General features: G+C 47.3%; 12 non-coding genes across 12 annotated transcripts; all 12 read right to left on the bottom strand.

The window, feature by feature from the left end:
* Positions 1-28: 28 nt before the first annotated feature.
* On the bottom strand, positions 29-102 carry trnan-guu (transfer RNA asparagine (anticodon GUU)). Its single transcript has one exon. It is a non-coding gene; the product is annotated as a tRNA-Asn (tRNA).
* Positions 103-1,077: 975 nt separating this feature from the next.
* Positions 1,078-1,151, bottom strand: trnan-guu (transfer RNA asparagine (anticodon GUU)). Its single transcript has one exon. It is a non-coding gene; the product is annotated as a tRNA-Asn (tRNA).
* Positions 1,152-2,111: 960 nt separating this feature from the next.
* trnan-guu (transfer RNA asparagine (anticodon GUU)) lies at positions 2,112-2,185 on the bottom strand. Its single transcript has one exon. It is a non-coding gene; the product is annotated as a tRNA-Asn (tRNA).
* A 1,281-nt stretch (positions 2,186-3,466) lies between these two features.
* On the bottom strand, positions 3,467-3,540 carry trnan-guu (transfer RNA asparagine (anticodon GUU)). The gene has a single exon. It is a non-coding gene; the product is annotated as a tRNA-Asn (tRNA).
* Positions 3,541-4,811: 1,271 nt separating this feature from the next.
* trnan-guu (transfer RNA asparagine (anticodon GUU)) lies at positions 4,812-4,885 on the bottom strand. The gene has a single exon. It is a non-coding gene; the product is annotated as a tRNA-Asn (tRNA).
* A 1,253-nt stretch (positions 4,886-6,138) lies between these two features.
* trnan-guu (transfer RNA asparagine (anticodon GUU)) lies at positions 6,139-6,212 on the bottom strand. Its single transcript has one exon. It is a non-coding gene; the product is annotated as a tRNA-Asn (tRNA).
* Positions 6,213-7,325: 1,113 nt separating this feature from the next.
* Positions 7,326-7,399, bottom strand: trnan-guu (transfer RNA asparagine (anticodon GUU)). Its single transcript has one exon. It is a non-coding gene; the product is annotated as a tRNA-Asn (tRNA).
* Positions 7,400-8,637: 1,238 nt separating this feature from the next.
* Positions 8,638-8,711, bottom strand: trnan-guu (transfer RNA asparagine (anticodon GUU)). The gene has a single exon. It is a non-coding gene; the product is annotated as a tRNA-Asn (tRNA).
* Positions 8,712-9,965: 1,254 nt separating this feature from the next.
* Positions 9,966-10,039, bottom strand: trnan-guu (transfer RNA asparagine (anticodon GUU)). Its single transcript has one exon. It is a non-coding gene; the product is annotated as a tRNA-Asn (tRNA).
* A 1,125-nt stretch (positions 10,040-11,164) lies between these two features.
* trnan-guu (transfer RNA asparagine (anticodon GUU)) lies at positions 11,165-11,238 on the bottom strand. The gene has a single exon. It is a non-coding gene; the product is annotated as a tRNA-Asn (tRNA).
* A 1,119-nt stretch (positions 11,239-12,357) lies between these two features.
* Positions 12,358-12,431, bottom strand: trnan-guu (transfer RNA asparagine (anticodon GUU)). The gene has a single exon. It is a non-coding gene; the product is annotated as a tRNA-Asn (tRNA).
* Positions 12,432-13,705: 1,274 nt separating this feature from the next.
* On the bottom strand, positions 13,706-13,779 carry trnan-guu (transfer RNA asparagine (anticodon GUU)). Its single transcript has one exon. It is a non-coding gene; the product is annotated as a tRNA-Asn (tRNA).
* Between the last annotated feature and the right edge of the window lie 794 nt (positions 13,780-14,573).

Here is a 14,573-nt window from a genome sequence, read left to right as displayed (position 1 = left end):
ATAACAAGGGGCGGGGGGAAAAGTGGGCCGTCCCTGGGTGGATTCGAACCACCATCCTTTCGGTTAACAGCCGAACGCGCTGACCGATTGCGCCACAGAGACAGACGGAGGTGTTGCGGTTGCTGCAGTCGTGCAGTTCCTTCACAGTTGCCAGAAATCATTTCCAGCACACGATTTTCTTTGTCGTTGAATGCAACATACGTGACCATTGGGGGAGCGATAGCAAGCAAGAGAGTTAGATATCGAGAGTCATAGATAGATAGATAGATAGATACATGGATGGATGGACGGCAAGGCAAGCACCTGATTGACAGTGGTCCGTGATCTGCTGTTATGCTACTATGCTACTGACCATTGGGGGAGCGATAGCAAGCAAGAGAGTTAGATATCGAGAGTCATAGATAGATAGATAGATAGATGGATGGATGGACGGCAAGGCAAGCATCTGATTGCAAGATAGGCTTATCGTAAAGCCATCAGAGGACGTAATGAACCGGAAAGCCAACTGGACAGATGCCGGTTTGTAAAGAAGAACCAGAACCCAAAGGACACGCGCTACGCGCACCTAACGGCCAACGTCCAATTCCCATTGCCGCCCCTGGACAGTCGCAACAGGGAGCTTGTTGCTCCCGTCAACCTTACGTTTTCACCTCTGTGTGCTTCCTTTGTTGCAGCCTGCATCCAGATTTTGTTTTGTTTTGTTTTGTTTTGTTTTGTTTTGTTTTGTTTTGTTTTGTTTTGTTTTGTTTTGTTTTGTTTTGTTTTGTTTTGTTTTGTTTTGTTTTGTTTTGTTTTGTTCCTTACGCCTGGGTGAAGGTACTGGGGAGTGGGAGAGTCCTGACACCGTGGCTTAGTTGGTCAAAGCACCTGTCTTGTAAATAGCAAACCGTGGGTTCGACTCCCAGCAGTGCCTTGGTTTATGTTGGCCTAGGCAATGGAAAGGAAGTTTCTAAACCCTCGATACATTTTTGCAAGATGGCCGTCCGCAGCAAGCAGCTTAAGGTTACTGTAGCCGCAGTCTGGCAAACTGACCGCCAGAAGTAGAAACAATAACAAGGGGCGGGGGGAAAAGTGGGCCGTCCCTGGGTGGATTCGAACCACAATCCTTTCGGTTAACAGCCGAACGCGCTGACCGATTGCGCCACAGAGACAGACGGAGGTGTTGCAGTTGCTGCAGTCGTGCAGTTCCTTCACAGTTGCCAGAAATCATTTCCAGCACACGATTTTCTTTGTCGTTGAATGCAACATACGTGACCATTGGGGGAGCGATAGCAAGCAAGAGAGTTAGATATCGAGAGTCATAGATAGATAGATAGATAGATACATGGATGGATGGACGGCAAGGCAAGCACCTGATTGACAGTGGTCCATGATCTGCTGTTATGCTACTATGCTACTGACCATTGGGGGAGCGATAGCAAGCAAGAGAGTTAGATATCGAGAGTCATAGATAGATAGATAGATAGATAGATGGATGGACGGCAAGGCAAGCATCTGATTGCAAGATAGGCTTATCGTAAAGCCATCAGAGGACGTAATGAACCGGAAAGCCAACTGGACAGATGCCGGTTTGTAAAGAAGAACCAGAACCCAAAGGACACGCGCTACGCGCACCTAACGGCCAACGTCCAATTCCCATTGCCGCCCCTGGACAGTCGCAACAGGGAGCTTGTTGCTCCCGTCAACCTTACGTTTTCACCTCTGTGTGCTTCCTTTGTTGCAGCCTGCATCCAGATTTTGTTTTGTTTTGTTTTGTTTTGTTTTGTTTTGTTTTGTTTTGTTTTGTTTTGTTTTGTTTTGTTTTGTTTTGTTTTGTTTTGTTTTGTTTTGTTCCTTACGCCTGGGTGAAGGTACTGGGGAGTGGGAGAGTCCTGACACCGTGGCTTAGTTGGTCAAAGCGCCTGTCTTGTAAATAGCAAACCGTGGGTTCAACTCCCAGCAGTGCCTTGGTTTATGTTGGCCTAGGCAATGGAAAGGAAGTTTCTAAACCCTCGATACATTTTTGCAAGATGGCCGTCCGCAGCAAGCAGCTTAAGGTTACTGTAGCCGCAGTCTGGCAAACTGACCGCCAGAAGTAGAAACAATAACAAGGGACGGGGGGAAAAGTGGGCCGTCCCTGGGTGGATTCGAACCACCATTCTTTCGGTTAACAGCCGAACGCGCTGACCGATTGCGCCACAGAGACAGAGGGAGGTGTTGCGGTTGCTGCAGTCATGCAGTTCCTTCACAGTTGCCAGAAATCATTTCCAGCACACGATTTTCTTTGTCGTTGAATGCAACATACGTGACCATTGGGGGAGCGATAGCAAGCAAGCGAGTTAGATATCGAGAGTCATAGATAGATAGATAGATAGATAGAAAGATGGATGGACGGCAAGGCAAGCACCTGATTGACAGTGGTCCGTGATCTGCTGTTATGCTACAATGCTACTGACCATTGGGGGAGCGATAGCAAGCAAGCGAGTTAGATATCGAGAGTCAAAGATAGATAGATAGATAGATAGAAAGATGGATGGATGGATGGACGGCAAGGCAAGCACCTGATTGACAGTGGTCCGTGATCTGCTGTTATGCTACTATGCTACTGACCATTGGGGGAGCGATAGCAAGCAAGAGAGTTAGATATCGAGAGTCATAGATAGATAGATAGATAGATGGATGGATGGATGGACGGCAAGGCAAGCACCTGATTGACAGTGGTCCGTGATCTGCTGTTATGCTACTATGCTACTGACCATTGGGGGAGCGATAGCAAGCAAGAGAGTTAGATATCGAGAGTCATAGATAGATAGATAGATAGATAGATAGATGGATGGATGGACGGCAAGGCAAGCATCTGATTGCAAGATAGGCTTATCGTAAAGCCATCAGAGGACGTAATGAACCGGAAAGCCAACTGGACAGATGCCGGTTTGTAAAGAAGAACCAGAACCCAAAGGACACGCGCTACGCGCACCTAACGGCCAACGTCCAATTCCCATTGCCGCCCCTGGACAGTCGCAACAGGGAGCTTGTTGCTCCCGTCAACCTTACGTTTTCACCTCTGTGTGCTTCCTTTGTTGCAGCCTGCATCCAGATTTTGTTTTGTTTTGTTTTGTTTTGTTTTGTTTTGTTTTGTTTTGTTTTGTTTTGTTTTGTTTTGTTTTGTTTTGTTTTGTTTTGTTTTGTTTTGTTGTTTTGTTTTGTTCCTTACGCCTGGGTGAAGGTACTGGGGAGTGGGAGAGTCCTGACACCGTGGCTTAGTTGGTCAAAGTGCCTGTCTTGTAAATAGAAAACCTTGGGTTCGACTCCCAGCAGTGCCTTGGTTTATGTTGGCCTAGGCAATGGAATGGAAGTTTCTAAACCCTCGATACATTTTTGCAAGATGGCCGTCCGCAGCAAGCAGCTTAAGGTTACTGTAGCCGCAGTCTGGCAAACTGACCGCCAGAAGTAGAAACAATAACAAGGGGCGGGGGGAAAAGTGGGCCGTCCCTGGGTGGATTCGAACCACCATCCTTTCGGTTAACAGCCGAACGCGCTGACCGATTGCGCCACAGAGACAGACGGAGGTGTTGCGGTTGCTGCAGTCGTGCAGTTCCTTCACAGTTGCCAGAAATCATTTCCAGCACACGATTTTCTTTGTCGTTGAATGCAACATACGTGACCATTGGGGGAGCGATAGCAAGCAAGAGAGTTAGATATCGAGAGTCATAGATAGATAGATAGATAGATACATGGATGGATGGACGGCAAGGCAAGCACCTGATTGACAGTGGTCCGTGATCTGCTGTTATGCTACTATGCTACTGACCAATGGGGGAGCGATAGCAAGCAAGCGAGTTAGATATCGAGAGTCATAGATAGATAGATAGATAGATAGAAAGATGGATGGATGGATGGACGGCAAGGCAAGCACCTGATTGACAGTGGTCCGTGATCTGCTGTTATGCTACTATGCTACTGACCATTGGGGGAGCGATAGCAAGCAAGAGAGTTAGATATCGAGAGTCATAGATAGATAGATAGATAGATGGATGGATGGATGGACGGCAAGGCAAGCACCTGATTGACAGTGGTCCGTGATCTGCTGTTATGCTACTATGCTACTGACCATTGGGGGAGCGATAGCAAGCAAGAGAGTTAGATATCGAGAGTCATAGATAGATAGATAGATGGATGGATGGACGGCAAGGCAAGCATCTGATTGCAAGATAGGCTTATCGTAAAGCCATCAGAGGACGTAATGAACCGGAAAGCCAACTGGACAGATGCCGGTTTGTAAAGAAGAACCAGAACCCAAAGGACACGCGCTACGCGCACCTAACGGCCAACGTACAATTCCCATTGCCGCCCCTGGACAGTCGCAACAGGGAGCTTGTTGCTCCCGTCAACCTTACGTTTTCACCTCTGTGTGCTTCCTTTGTTGCAGCCTGCATCCAGATTTTATTTTGTTTTGTTTTGTTTTGTTTTGTTTTGTTTTGTTTTGTTTTGTTTTGTTTTGTTTTGTTTTGTTTTGTTTTGTTTTGTTTTGTTTTGTTTTGTTTTGTTTTGTTCCTTACGCCTGGGTGAAGGTACTGGGGAGTGGGAGAGTCCTGACACTGTGGCTTAGTTGGTCAAAGTGCCTGTCTTGTAAATAGAAAACCTTGGGTTCGACTCCCAGCAGTGCCTTGGTTTATGTTGGCCTAGGCAATGGAAAGGAAGTTTCTAAACCCTCCAAACATTTTTGCAAGATGGCCGTCCGCAGCAAGCAGCTTAAGGTTACTGTAGCCGCAGTCTGGCAAACTGACCGCCAGAAGTAGAAACAATAACAAGGGGCGGGGGGAAAAGTGGGTCGTCCCTGGGTGGATTCGAACCACCATCCTTTCGGTTAACAGCCGAACGCGCTGACCGATTGCGCCACAGAGACAGACGGAGGTGTTGCGGTTGCTGCAGTCGTGCAGTTCCTTCACAGTTGCCAGAAATCATTTCCAGCACACGATTTTCTTTGTCGTTGAATGCAACATACGTGACCATTGGGGGAGCGATAGCAAGCAAGAGAGTTAGATATCGAGAGTCATAGATAGATAGATAGATAGATACATGGATGGATGGACGGCAAGGCAAGCACCTGATTGACAGTGGTCCGTGATCTGCTGTTATGCTACTATGCTACTGACCATTGGGGGAGCGATAGCAAGCAAGCGAGTTAGATATCGAGAGTCATAGATAGATAGATAGAAAGATGGATGGATGGATGGACGGCAAGGCAAGCACCTGATTGACAGTGGTCCGTGATCTGCTGTTATGCTACTATGCTACTGACCATTGGGGGAGCGATAGCAAGCAAGAGAGTTAGATATCGAGAGTCATAGATAGATAGATAGATAGATGGATGGATGGATGGACGGCAAGGCAAGCACCTGATTGACAGTGGTCCGTGATCTGCTGTTATGCTACTATGCTACTGACCATTGGGGGAGCGATAGCAAGCAAGAGAGTTAGATATCGAGAGTCATAGATAGATAGATAGATGGATGGATGGACGGCAAGGCAAGCATCTGATTGCAAGATAGGCTTATCGTAAAGCCATCAGAGGACGTAATGAACCGGAAAGCCAACTGGACAGATGCCGGTTTGTAAAGAAGAACCAGAACCCAAAGGACACGCGCTACGCGCACCTAACGGCCAACGTCCAATTCCCATTGCCGCCCCTGGACAGTCGCAACAGGGAGCTTGTTGCTCCCGTCAACCTTACGTTTTCACCTCTGTGTGCTTCCTTTGTTGCAGCCTGCATCCAGATTTTGTTTTGTTTTGTTTTGTTTTGTTTTGTTTTGTTTTGTTTTGTTTTGTTTTGTTTTGTTTTGTTTTGTTTTGTTTTGTTTTGTTTTGTTTTGTTTTGTTCCTTACGCCTGGGTGAAGGTACTGGGGAGTGGGAGAGTCCTGACACTGTGGCTTAGTTGGTCAAAGTGCCTGTCTTGTAAATAGAAAACCTTGGGTTCGACTCCCAGCAGTGCCTTGGTTTATGTTGGCCTAGGCAATGGAAAGGAAGTTTCTAAACCCTCGATACATTTTTGCAAGATGGCCGTCCGCAGCAAGCAGCTTAAGGTTACTGTAGCCGCAGTCTGGCAAACTGACCGCCAGAAGTAGAAACAATAACAAGGGGCGGGGGGAAAAGTGGGTCGTCCCTGGGTGGATTCGAACCACCATCCTTTCGGTTAACAGCCGAACGCGCTGACCGATTGCGCCACAGAGACAGACGGAGGTGTTGCGGTTGCTGCAGTCGTGCAGTTCCTTCACAGTTGCCAGAAATCATTTCCAGCACACGATTTTCTTTGTCGTTGAATGCAACATACGTGACCATTGGGGGAGCGATAGCAAGCAAGAGAGTTAGATATCGAGAGTCATAGATAGATAGATAGATAGATACATGGATGGATGGACGGCAAGGCAAGCACCTGATTGACAGTGGTCCGTGATCTGCTGTTATGCTACTATGCTACTGACCATTGGGGGAGCGATAGCAAGCAAGCGAGTTAGATATCGAGAGTCATAGATAGATAGATAGATAGATAGAAAGATGGATGGATGGATGGACGGCAAGGCAAGCACCTGATTGACAGTGGTCCGTGATCTGCTGTTATGCTACTATGCTACTGACCATTGGGGGAGCGATAGCAAGCAAGAGAGTTAGATATCGAGAGTCATAGATAGATAGATAGATAGATAGATGGATGGATGGACGGCAAGGCAAGCATCTGATTGCAAGATAGGCTTATCGTAAAGCCATCAAAGGACGTAATGAACCGGAAAGCCAACTGGACAGATGCCGGTTTGTAAAGAAGAACCAGAACCCAAAGGACACGCGCTACGCGCACCTAACGGCCAACGTCCAATTCCCATTGCCGCCCCTGGACAGTCGCAACAGTGAGCTTGTTGCTCCCGTCAACCTTACGTTTTCACCTCTGTGTGCTTCCTTTGTTGCAGCCTGCATCCAGATTTTGTTTTGTTTTGTTTTGTTTTGTTTTGTTTTGTTTTGTTTTGTTTTGTTTTGTTTTGTTTTGTTTTGTTTTGTTTTGTTTTGTTTTGTTCCTTACGCCTGGGTGAAGGTACTGGGGAGTGGGAGAGTCCTGACACTGTGGCTTAGTTGGTCAAAGTGCCTGTCTTGTAAATAGAAAACCTTGGGTTCGACTCCCAGCAGTGCCTTGGTTTATGTTGGCCTAGGCAATGGAAAGGAAGTTTCTAAACCCTCGATACATTTTTGCAAGATGGCCGTCCGCAGCAAGCAGCTTAAGGTTACTGTAGCCGCAGTCTGGCAAACTGACCGCCAGAAGTAGAAACAATAACAAGGGGCGGGGGGAAAAGTGGGTCGTCCCTGGGTGGATTCGAACCACCATCCTTTCGGTTAACAGCCGAACGCGCTGACCGATTGCGCCACAGAGACAGACGGAGGTGTTGCGGTTGCTGCAGTCGTGCAGTTCCTTCACAGTTGCCAGAAATCATTTCCAGCACACGATTTTCTTTGTCGTTGAATGCAACATATGTGACCATTGGGGGAGCGATAGCAAGCAAGAGAGTTAGATATCGAGAGTCATAGATAGATAGATAGATAGATACATGGATGGATGGACGGCAAGGCAAGCACCTGATTGACAGTGGTCCGTGATCTGCTGTTATGCTACTATGCTACTGACCATTGGGGGAGCGATAGCAAGCAAGCGAGTTAGATATCGAGAGTCATAGATAGATAGATAGAAAGATGGATGGATGGATGGACGGCAAGGCAAGCACCTGATTGACAGTGGTCCGTGATCTGCTGTTATGCTACTATGCTACTGACCATTGGGGGAGCGATAGCAAGCAAGAGAGTTAGATATCGAGAATCATAGATAGATAGATAGATAGATGGATGGATGGATGGACGGCAAGGCAAGCACCTGATTGACAGTGGTCCGTGATCTGCTGTTATGCTACTATGCTACTGACCATTGGGGGAGCGATAGCAAGCAAGAGAGTTAGATATCGAGAGTCATAGATAGATAGATAGATGGATGGATGGACGGCAAGGCAAGCATCTGATTGCAAGATAGGCTTATCGTAAAGCCATCAGAGGACGTAATGAACCGGAAAGCCAACTGGACAGATGCCGGTTTGTAAAGAAGAACCAGAACCCAAAGGACACGCGCTACGCGCACCTAACGGCCAACGTCCAATTCCCATTGCCGCCCCTGGACAGTCGCAACAGGGAGCTTGTTGCTCCCGTCAACCTTACGTTTTCACCTCTGTGTGCTTCCTTTGTTGCAGCCTGCATCCAGATTTTGTTTTGTTTTGTTTTGTTTTGTTTTGTTTTGTTTTGTTTTGTTTTGTTTTGTTTTGTTTTGTTTTGTTTTGTTTTGTTTTGTTCCTTACGCCTGGGTGAAGGTACTGGGGAGTGGGAGAGTCCTGACACTGTGGCTTAGTTGGTCAAAGTGCCTGTCTTGTAAATAGAAAACCTTGGGTTCGACTCCCAGCAGTGCCTTGGTTTATGTTGGCCTAGGCAATGGAAAGGAAGTTTCTAAACCCTCGATACATTTTTGCAAGATGGCCGTCCGCAGCAAGCAGCTTAAGGTTACTGTAGCCGCAGTCTGGCAAACTGACCGCCAGAAGTAGAAACAATAACAAGGGGCGGGGGGAAAAGTGGGTCGTCCCTGGGTGGATTCGAACCACCATCCTTTCGGTTAACAGCCGAACGCGCTGACCGATTGCGCCACAGAGACAGACGTAGGTGTTGCGGTTGCTGCAGTCGTGCAGTTCCTTCACAGTTGCCAGAAATCATTTCCAGCACACGATTTTCTTTGTCGTTGAATGCAACATACGTGACCATTGGGGGAGCGATAGCAAGCAAGAGAGTTAGATATCGAGAGTCATAGATAGATAGATAGATAGATACATGGATGGATGGACGGCAAGGCAAGCACCTGATTGACAGTGGTCCGTGATCTGCTGTTATGCTACTATGCTACTGACCATTGGGGGAGCGATAGCAAGCAAGCGAGTTAGATATCGAGAGTCATAGATAGATAGATAGATAGATAGAAAGATGGATGGATGGATGGACGGCAAGGCAAGCACCTGATTGACAGTGGTCCGTGATCTGCTGTTATGCTACTATGCTACTGACCATTGGGGGAGCGATAGCAAGCAAGAGAGTTAGATATCGAGAGTCATAGATAGATAGATAGATAGATGGATGGATGGATGGACGGCAAGGCAAGCACCTGATTGACAGTGGTCCGTGATCTGCTGTTATGCTACTATGCTACTGACCATTGGGGGAGCGATAGCAAGCAAGAGAGTTAGATATCGAGAGTCATAGATAGATAGATAGATAGATAGATGGATGGATGGACGGCAAGGCAAGCATCTGATTGCAAGATAGGCTTATCGTAAAGCCATCAAAGGACGTAATGAACCGGAAAGCCAACTGGACAGATGCCGGTTTGTAAAGAAGAACCAGAACCCAAAGGACACGCGCTACGCGCACCTAACGGCCAACGTCCAATTCCCATTGCCGCCCCTGGACAGTCGCAACAGGGAGCTTGTTGCTCCCGTCAACCTTACGTTTTCACCTCTGTGTGCTTCCTTTGTTGCAGCCTGCATCCAGATTTTGTTTTGTTTTGTTTTGTTTTGTTTTGTTTTGTTTTGTTTTGTTTTGTTTTGTTTTGTTTTGTTTTGTTTTGTTTTGTTTTGTTCCTTACGCCTGGGTGAAGGTACTGGAGAGTGGGAGAGTCCTGACACCGTGGCTTAGTTGGTCAAAGCGCCTGTCTTGTAAATAGGAAACCCTGGGTTCGACTCCCAGCAGTGCCTTGGTTTATGTTGGCCTAGGCAATGGAAAGGAAGTTTCTAAACCTTCGATACATTTTTGCAAGATGGCCGTCCGCAGCAAGCAGCTTAAGGTTACTGTAGCCGCAGTCTGGCAAACTGACCGCCAGAAGTAGAAACAATAACAAGGGGCGGGGGGAAAACTGGGCCGTCCCTGGGTGGATTCGAACCACCATCCTTTCGATTAACAGCCGAACGCGCTGACCGATTGCGCCACAGAGACAGACGGAGGTGTTGCGGTTGCTGCAGTCGTGCAGTTCCTTCACAGTTGCCAGAAATCATTTCCAGCACACGATTTTCTTTGTCGTTGAATGCAACATACGTGACCATTGGGGGAGCGATAGCAAGCAAGAGAGTTAGATATCGAGAGTCATAGATAGATAGATAGATAGATACATGGATGGATGGACGGCAAGGCAAGCACCTGATTGACAGTGGTCCGTGATCTGCTGTTATGCTACTATGCTACTGACCATTGGGGGAGCGATAGCAAGCAAGCGAGTTAGATATCGAGAGTCATAGATAGATAGATAGAAAGATGGATGGATGGATGGACGGCAAGGCAAGCACCTGATTGACAGTGGTCCGTGATCTGCTGTTATGCTACTATGCTACTGACCATTGGGGGAGCGATAGCAAGCAAGAGAGTTAGATATCGAGAGTCATAGATAGATAGATAGATAGATAGATGGATGGATGGACGGCAAGGCAAGCATCTGATTGCAAGATAGGCTTATCGTAAAGCCATCAGAGGACGTAATGAACCGGAAAGCCAACTGGACAGATGCCGGTTTGTAAAGAAGAACCAGAACCCAAAGGACACGCGCTACGCGCACCTAACGGCCAACGTCCAATTCCCATTGCCGCCCCTGGACAGTCGCAACAGGGAGCTTGTTGCTCCCGTCAACCTTACGTTTTCACCTCTGTGTGCTTCCTTTGTTGCAGCCTGCATCCAGATTTTGTTTTGTTTTGTTTTGTTTTGTTTTGTTTTGTTTTGTTTTGTTTTGTTTTGTTTTGTTTTGTTTTGTTTTGTTTTGTTTTGTTTTGTTTTGTTTTGTTTTGTTTTGTTCCTTACGCCTGGGTGAAGGTACTGGGGAGTGGGAGAGTCCTGACACCGTGGCTTAGTTGGTCAAAGCGCCTGTCTTGTAAATAGGAAACCCTGGGTTCGACTCCCAGCAGTGCCTTGGTTTATGTTGGCCTAGGCAATGGAAAGGAAGTTTCTAAACCCTCGATACATTTTTGCAAGATGGCCGTCCGCAGCAAGCAGCTTAAGGTTACTGTAGCCGCAGTCTGGCAAACTGACCGCCAGAAGTAGAAACAATAACAAGGGGCGGGGGGAAAAGTGTGCCGTCCCTGGGTGGATTCGAACCACCATCCTTTCGATTAACAGCCGAACGCGCTGACCGATTGCGCCACAGAGACAGACGGAGGTGTTGCGGTTGCTGCAGTCGTGCAGTTCCTTCACAGTTGCCAGAAATCATTTCCAGCACACGATTTTCTTTGTCGTTGAATGCAACATACGTGACCATTGGGGGAGCGATAGCAAGCAAGAGAGTTAGATATCGAGAGTCATAGATAGATAGATAGATAGATACATGGATGGATGGACGGCAAGGCAAGCACCTGATTGACAGTGGTCCGTGATCTGCTGTTATGCTACTATGCTACTGACCATTGGGGGAGCGATAGCAAGCAAGCGAGTTAGATATCGAGAGTCATAGATAGATAGATAGAAAGATGGATGGATGGATGGACGGCAAGGCAAGCACCTGATTGACAGTGGTCCGTGATCTGCTGTTATGCTACTATGCTACTGACCATTGGGGGAGCGATAGCAAGCAAGAGAGTTAGATATCGAGAGTCATAGATAGATAGATAGATAGATAGATAGATAGATGGATGGACGGCAAGGCAAGCATCTGATTGCAAGATAGGCTTATCGTAAAGCCATCAGAGGACGTAATGAACCGGAAAGCCAACTGGACAGATGCCGGTTTGTAAAGAAGAACCAGAACCCAAAGGACACGCGCTACGCGCACCTAACGGCCAACGTCCAATTCCCATTGCTGCCCCTGGACAGTCGCAACAGGGAGCTTGTTGCTCCCGTCAACCTTACGTTTTCACCTCTGTGTGCTTCCTTTGTTGCAGCCTGCATCCAGATTTTGTTTTGTTTTGTTTTGTTTTGTTTTGTTTTGTTTTGTTTTGTTTTGTTTTGTTTTGTTTTGTTTTGTTTTGTTTTGTTTTGTTTTGTTTTGTTTTGTTCCTTACGCCTGGGTGAAGGTACTGGGGAGTGGGAGAGTCCTGACACCGTGGCTTAGTTGGTCAAAGCGCCTGTCTTGTAAATAGGAAACCCTGGGTTCGACTCCCAGCAGTGCCTTGGTTTATGTTGGCCTAGTCAATGGAAAGGAAGTTTCTAAACCCTGGATACATTTTTGCAAGATGGCCGTCCGCAGCAAGCAGCTTAAGGTTACTGTAGCCGCAGTCTGGCAAACTGACCGCCAGAAGTAGAAACAATAACAAGGGGCGGGGGGAAAAGTGGGCCGTCCCTGGGTGGATTCGAACCACCATCCTTTCGGTTAACAGCCGAACGCGCTGACCGATTGCGCCACAGAGACAGACGGAGGTGTTGCGGTTGCTGCAGTCGTGCAGTTCCTTCACAGTTGCCAGAAATCATTTCCAGCACACGATTTTCTTTGTCGTTGAATGCAACATACGTGACCATTGGGGGAGCGATAGCAAGCAAGAGAGTTAGATATCGAGAGTCATAGATAGATAGATAGATAGATACATGGATGGATGGACGGCAAGGCAAGCACCTGATTGACAGTGGTCCGTGATCTGCTGTTATGCTACTATGCTACTGACCATTGGGGGAGCGATAGCAAGCAAGCGAGTTAGATATCGAGAGTCATAGATAGATAGATAGATAGATAGAAAGATGGATGGATGGATGGACGGCAAGGCAAGCACCTGATTGACAGTGGTCCGTGATCTGCTGTTATGCTACTATGCTACTGACCATTGGGGGAGCGATAGCAAGCAAGAGAGTTAGATATCGAGAGTCATAGATAGATAGATAGATAGATGGATGGATGGATGGACGGCAAGGCAAGCACCTGATTGACAGTGGTCCGTGATCTGCTGTTATGCTACTATGCTACTGACCATTGGGGGAGCGATAGCAAGCAAGAGAGTTAGATATCGAGAGTCATAGATAGATAGATAGATAGATAGATGGATGGATGGACGGCAAGGCAAGCATCTGATTGCAAGATAGGCTTATCGTAAAGCCATCAGAGGACGTAATGAACCGGAAAGCCAACTGGACAGATGCCGGTTTGTAAAGAAGAACCAGAACCCAAAGGACACGCGCTACGCGCACCTAACGGCCAACGTCCAATTCCCATTGCCGCCCCTGGACAGTCGCAACAGGGAGCTTGTTGCTCCCGTCAACCTTACGTTTTCACCTCTGTGTGCTTCCTTTGTTGCAGCCTGCATCCAGATTTTGTTTTGTTTTGTTTTGTTTTGTTTTGTTTTGTTTTGTTTTGTTTTGTTTTGTTTTGTTTTGTTTTGTTTTGTTTTGTTTTGTTTTGTTTTGTTTTGTTTTGTTCCTTACGCCTGGGTGAAGGTACTGGGGAGTGGGAGAGTCCTGACACCGTGGCTTAGTCGGTCAAAGCGCCTGTCTTGTAAATAGGAAACCCTGGGTTCGACTCCCAGCAGTGCCTTGGTTTATGTTGGCCTAGGCAATAGAAAGGAAGTTTCTAAACCCTCGATACGTTTTTGCAAGATGGCCGTCCGCAGCAAGCAGCTTAAGGTTACTGTAGCCGCAGTCTGGCAAACTGACCGCCAGAAGTAGAAACAATAATAAGGGGCGGGGGGAAAAGTGGGCCGTCCCTGGGTGGATTCGAACCACCATCCTTTCGGTTAACAGCCGAACGCGCTGACCGATTGCGCCACAGAGACAGACGGAGGTGTTGCGTTTGCTGCAGTCGTGCAGTTCCTTCACAGTTGCCAGAAATCATTTCCAGCACATGATTTTCTTTGTCGTTGAATGCAACATACGTGACCATTGGGGGAGCGATAGCAAGCAAGCGAGTTAGATATCGAGAGTCATAGATAGATAGATAGATAGATAGAAAGATGGATGGATGGATGGACGGCAAGGCAAGCACCTGATTGACAGTGGTCCGTGATCTGCTGTTATGCTACTATGCTACTGACCATTGGGGGAGCGATAGCAAGCAAGAGAGTTAGATATCGAGAGTCATAGATAGATAGATAGATAGATGGATGGATGGATGGACGGCAAGGCAAGCACCTGATTGACAGTGGTCCGTGATCTGCTGTTATGCTACTATGCTACTGACCATTGGGGGAGCGATAGCAAGCAAGAGAGTTAGATATCGAGAGTCATAGATAGATAGATAGATAGATGGATGGATGGATGGACGGCAAGGCAAGCACCTGATTGACAGTGGTCCGTGATCTGCTGTTATGCTACTATGCTACTGACCATTGGGGGAGCGATAGCAAGCAAGAGAGTTAGATATCGAGAGTCATAGATAGATAGATAGATAGATGGATGGATGGATGGACGGCAAGGCAAGCACCTGATTGACAGTGGTCCGTGATCTGCTGTTATGCTACTATGCTACTGACCATTGGGGGAGCGATAGCAAGCAAGAGAGTTAGATATCGAGAGTCATAGATAGATAGATAGATAGATACATGGATGGATGGACGGCAAGGCAAGCACC

This window comes from Amia ocellicauda, chromosome 2, assembly GCF_036373705.1.
Source record: "Amia ocellicauda isolate fAmiCal2 chromosome 2, fAmiCal2.hap1, whole genome shotgun sequence".
NCBI classification, from domain to species: Eukaryota; Metazoa; Chordata; class Actinopteri; order Amiiformes; family Amiidae; genus Amia; species Amia ocellicauda.
The sequence above is the reverse complement of the archived record's forward strand: the minus strand, read 5'-3'. Positions and strand labels throughout refer to the sequence as shown.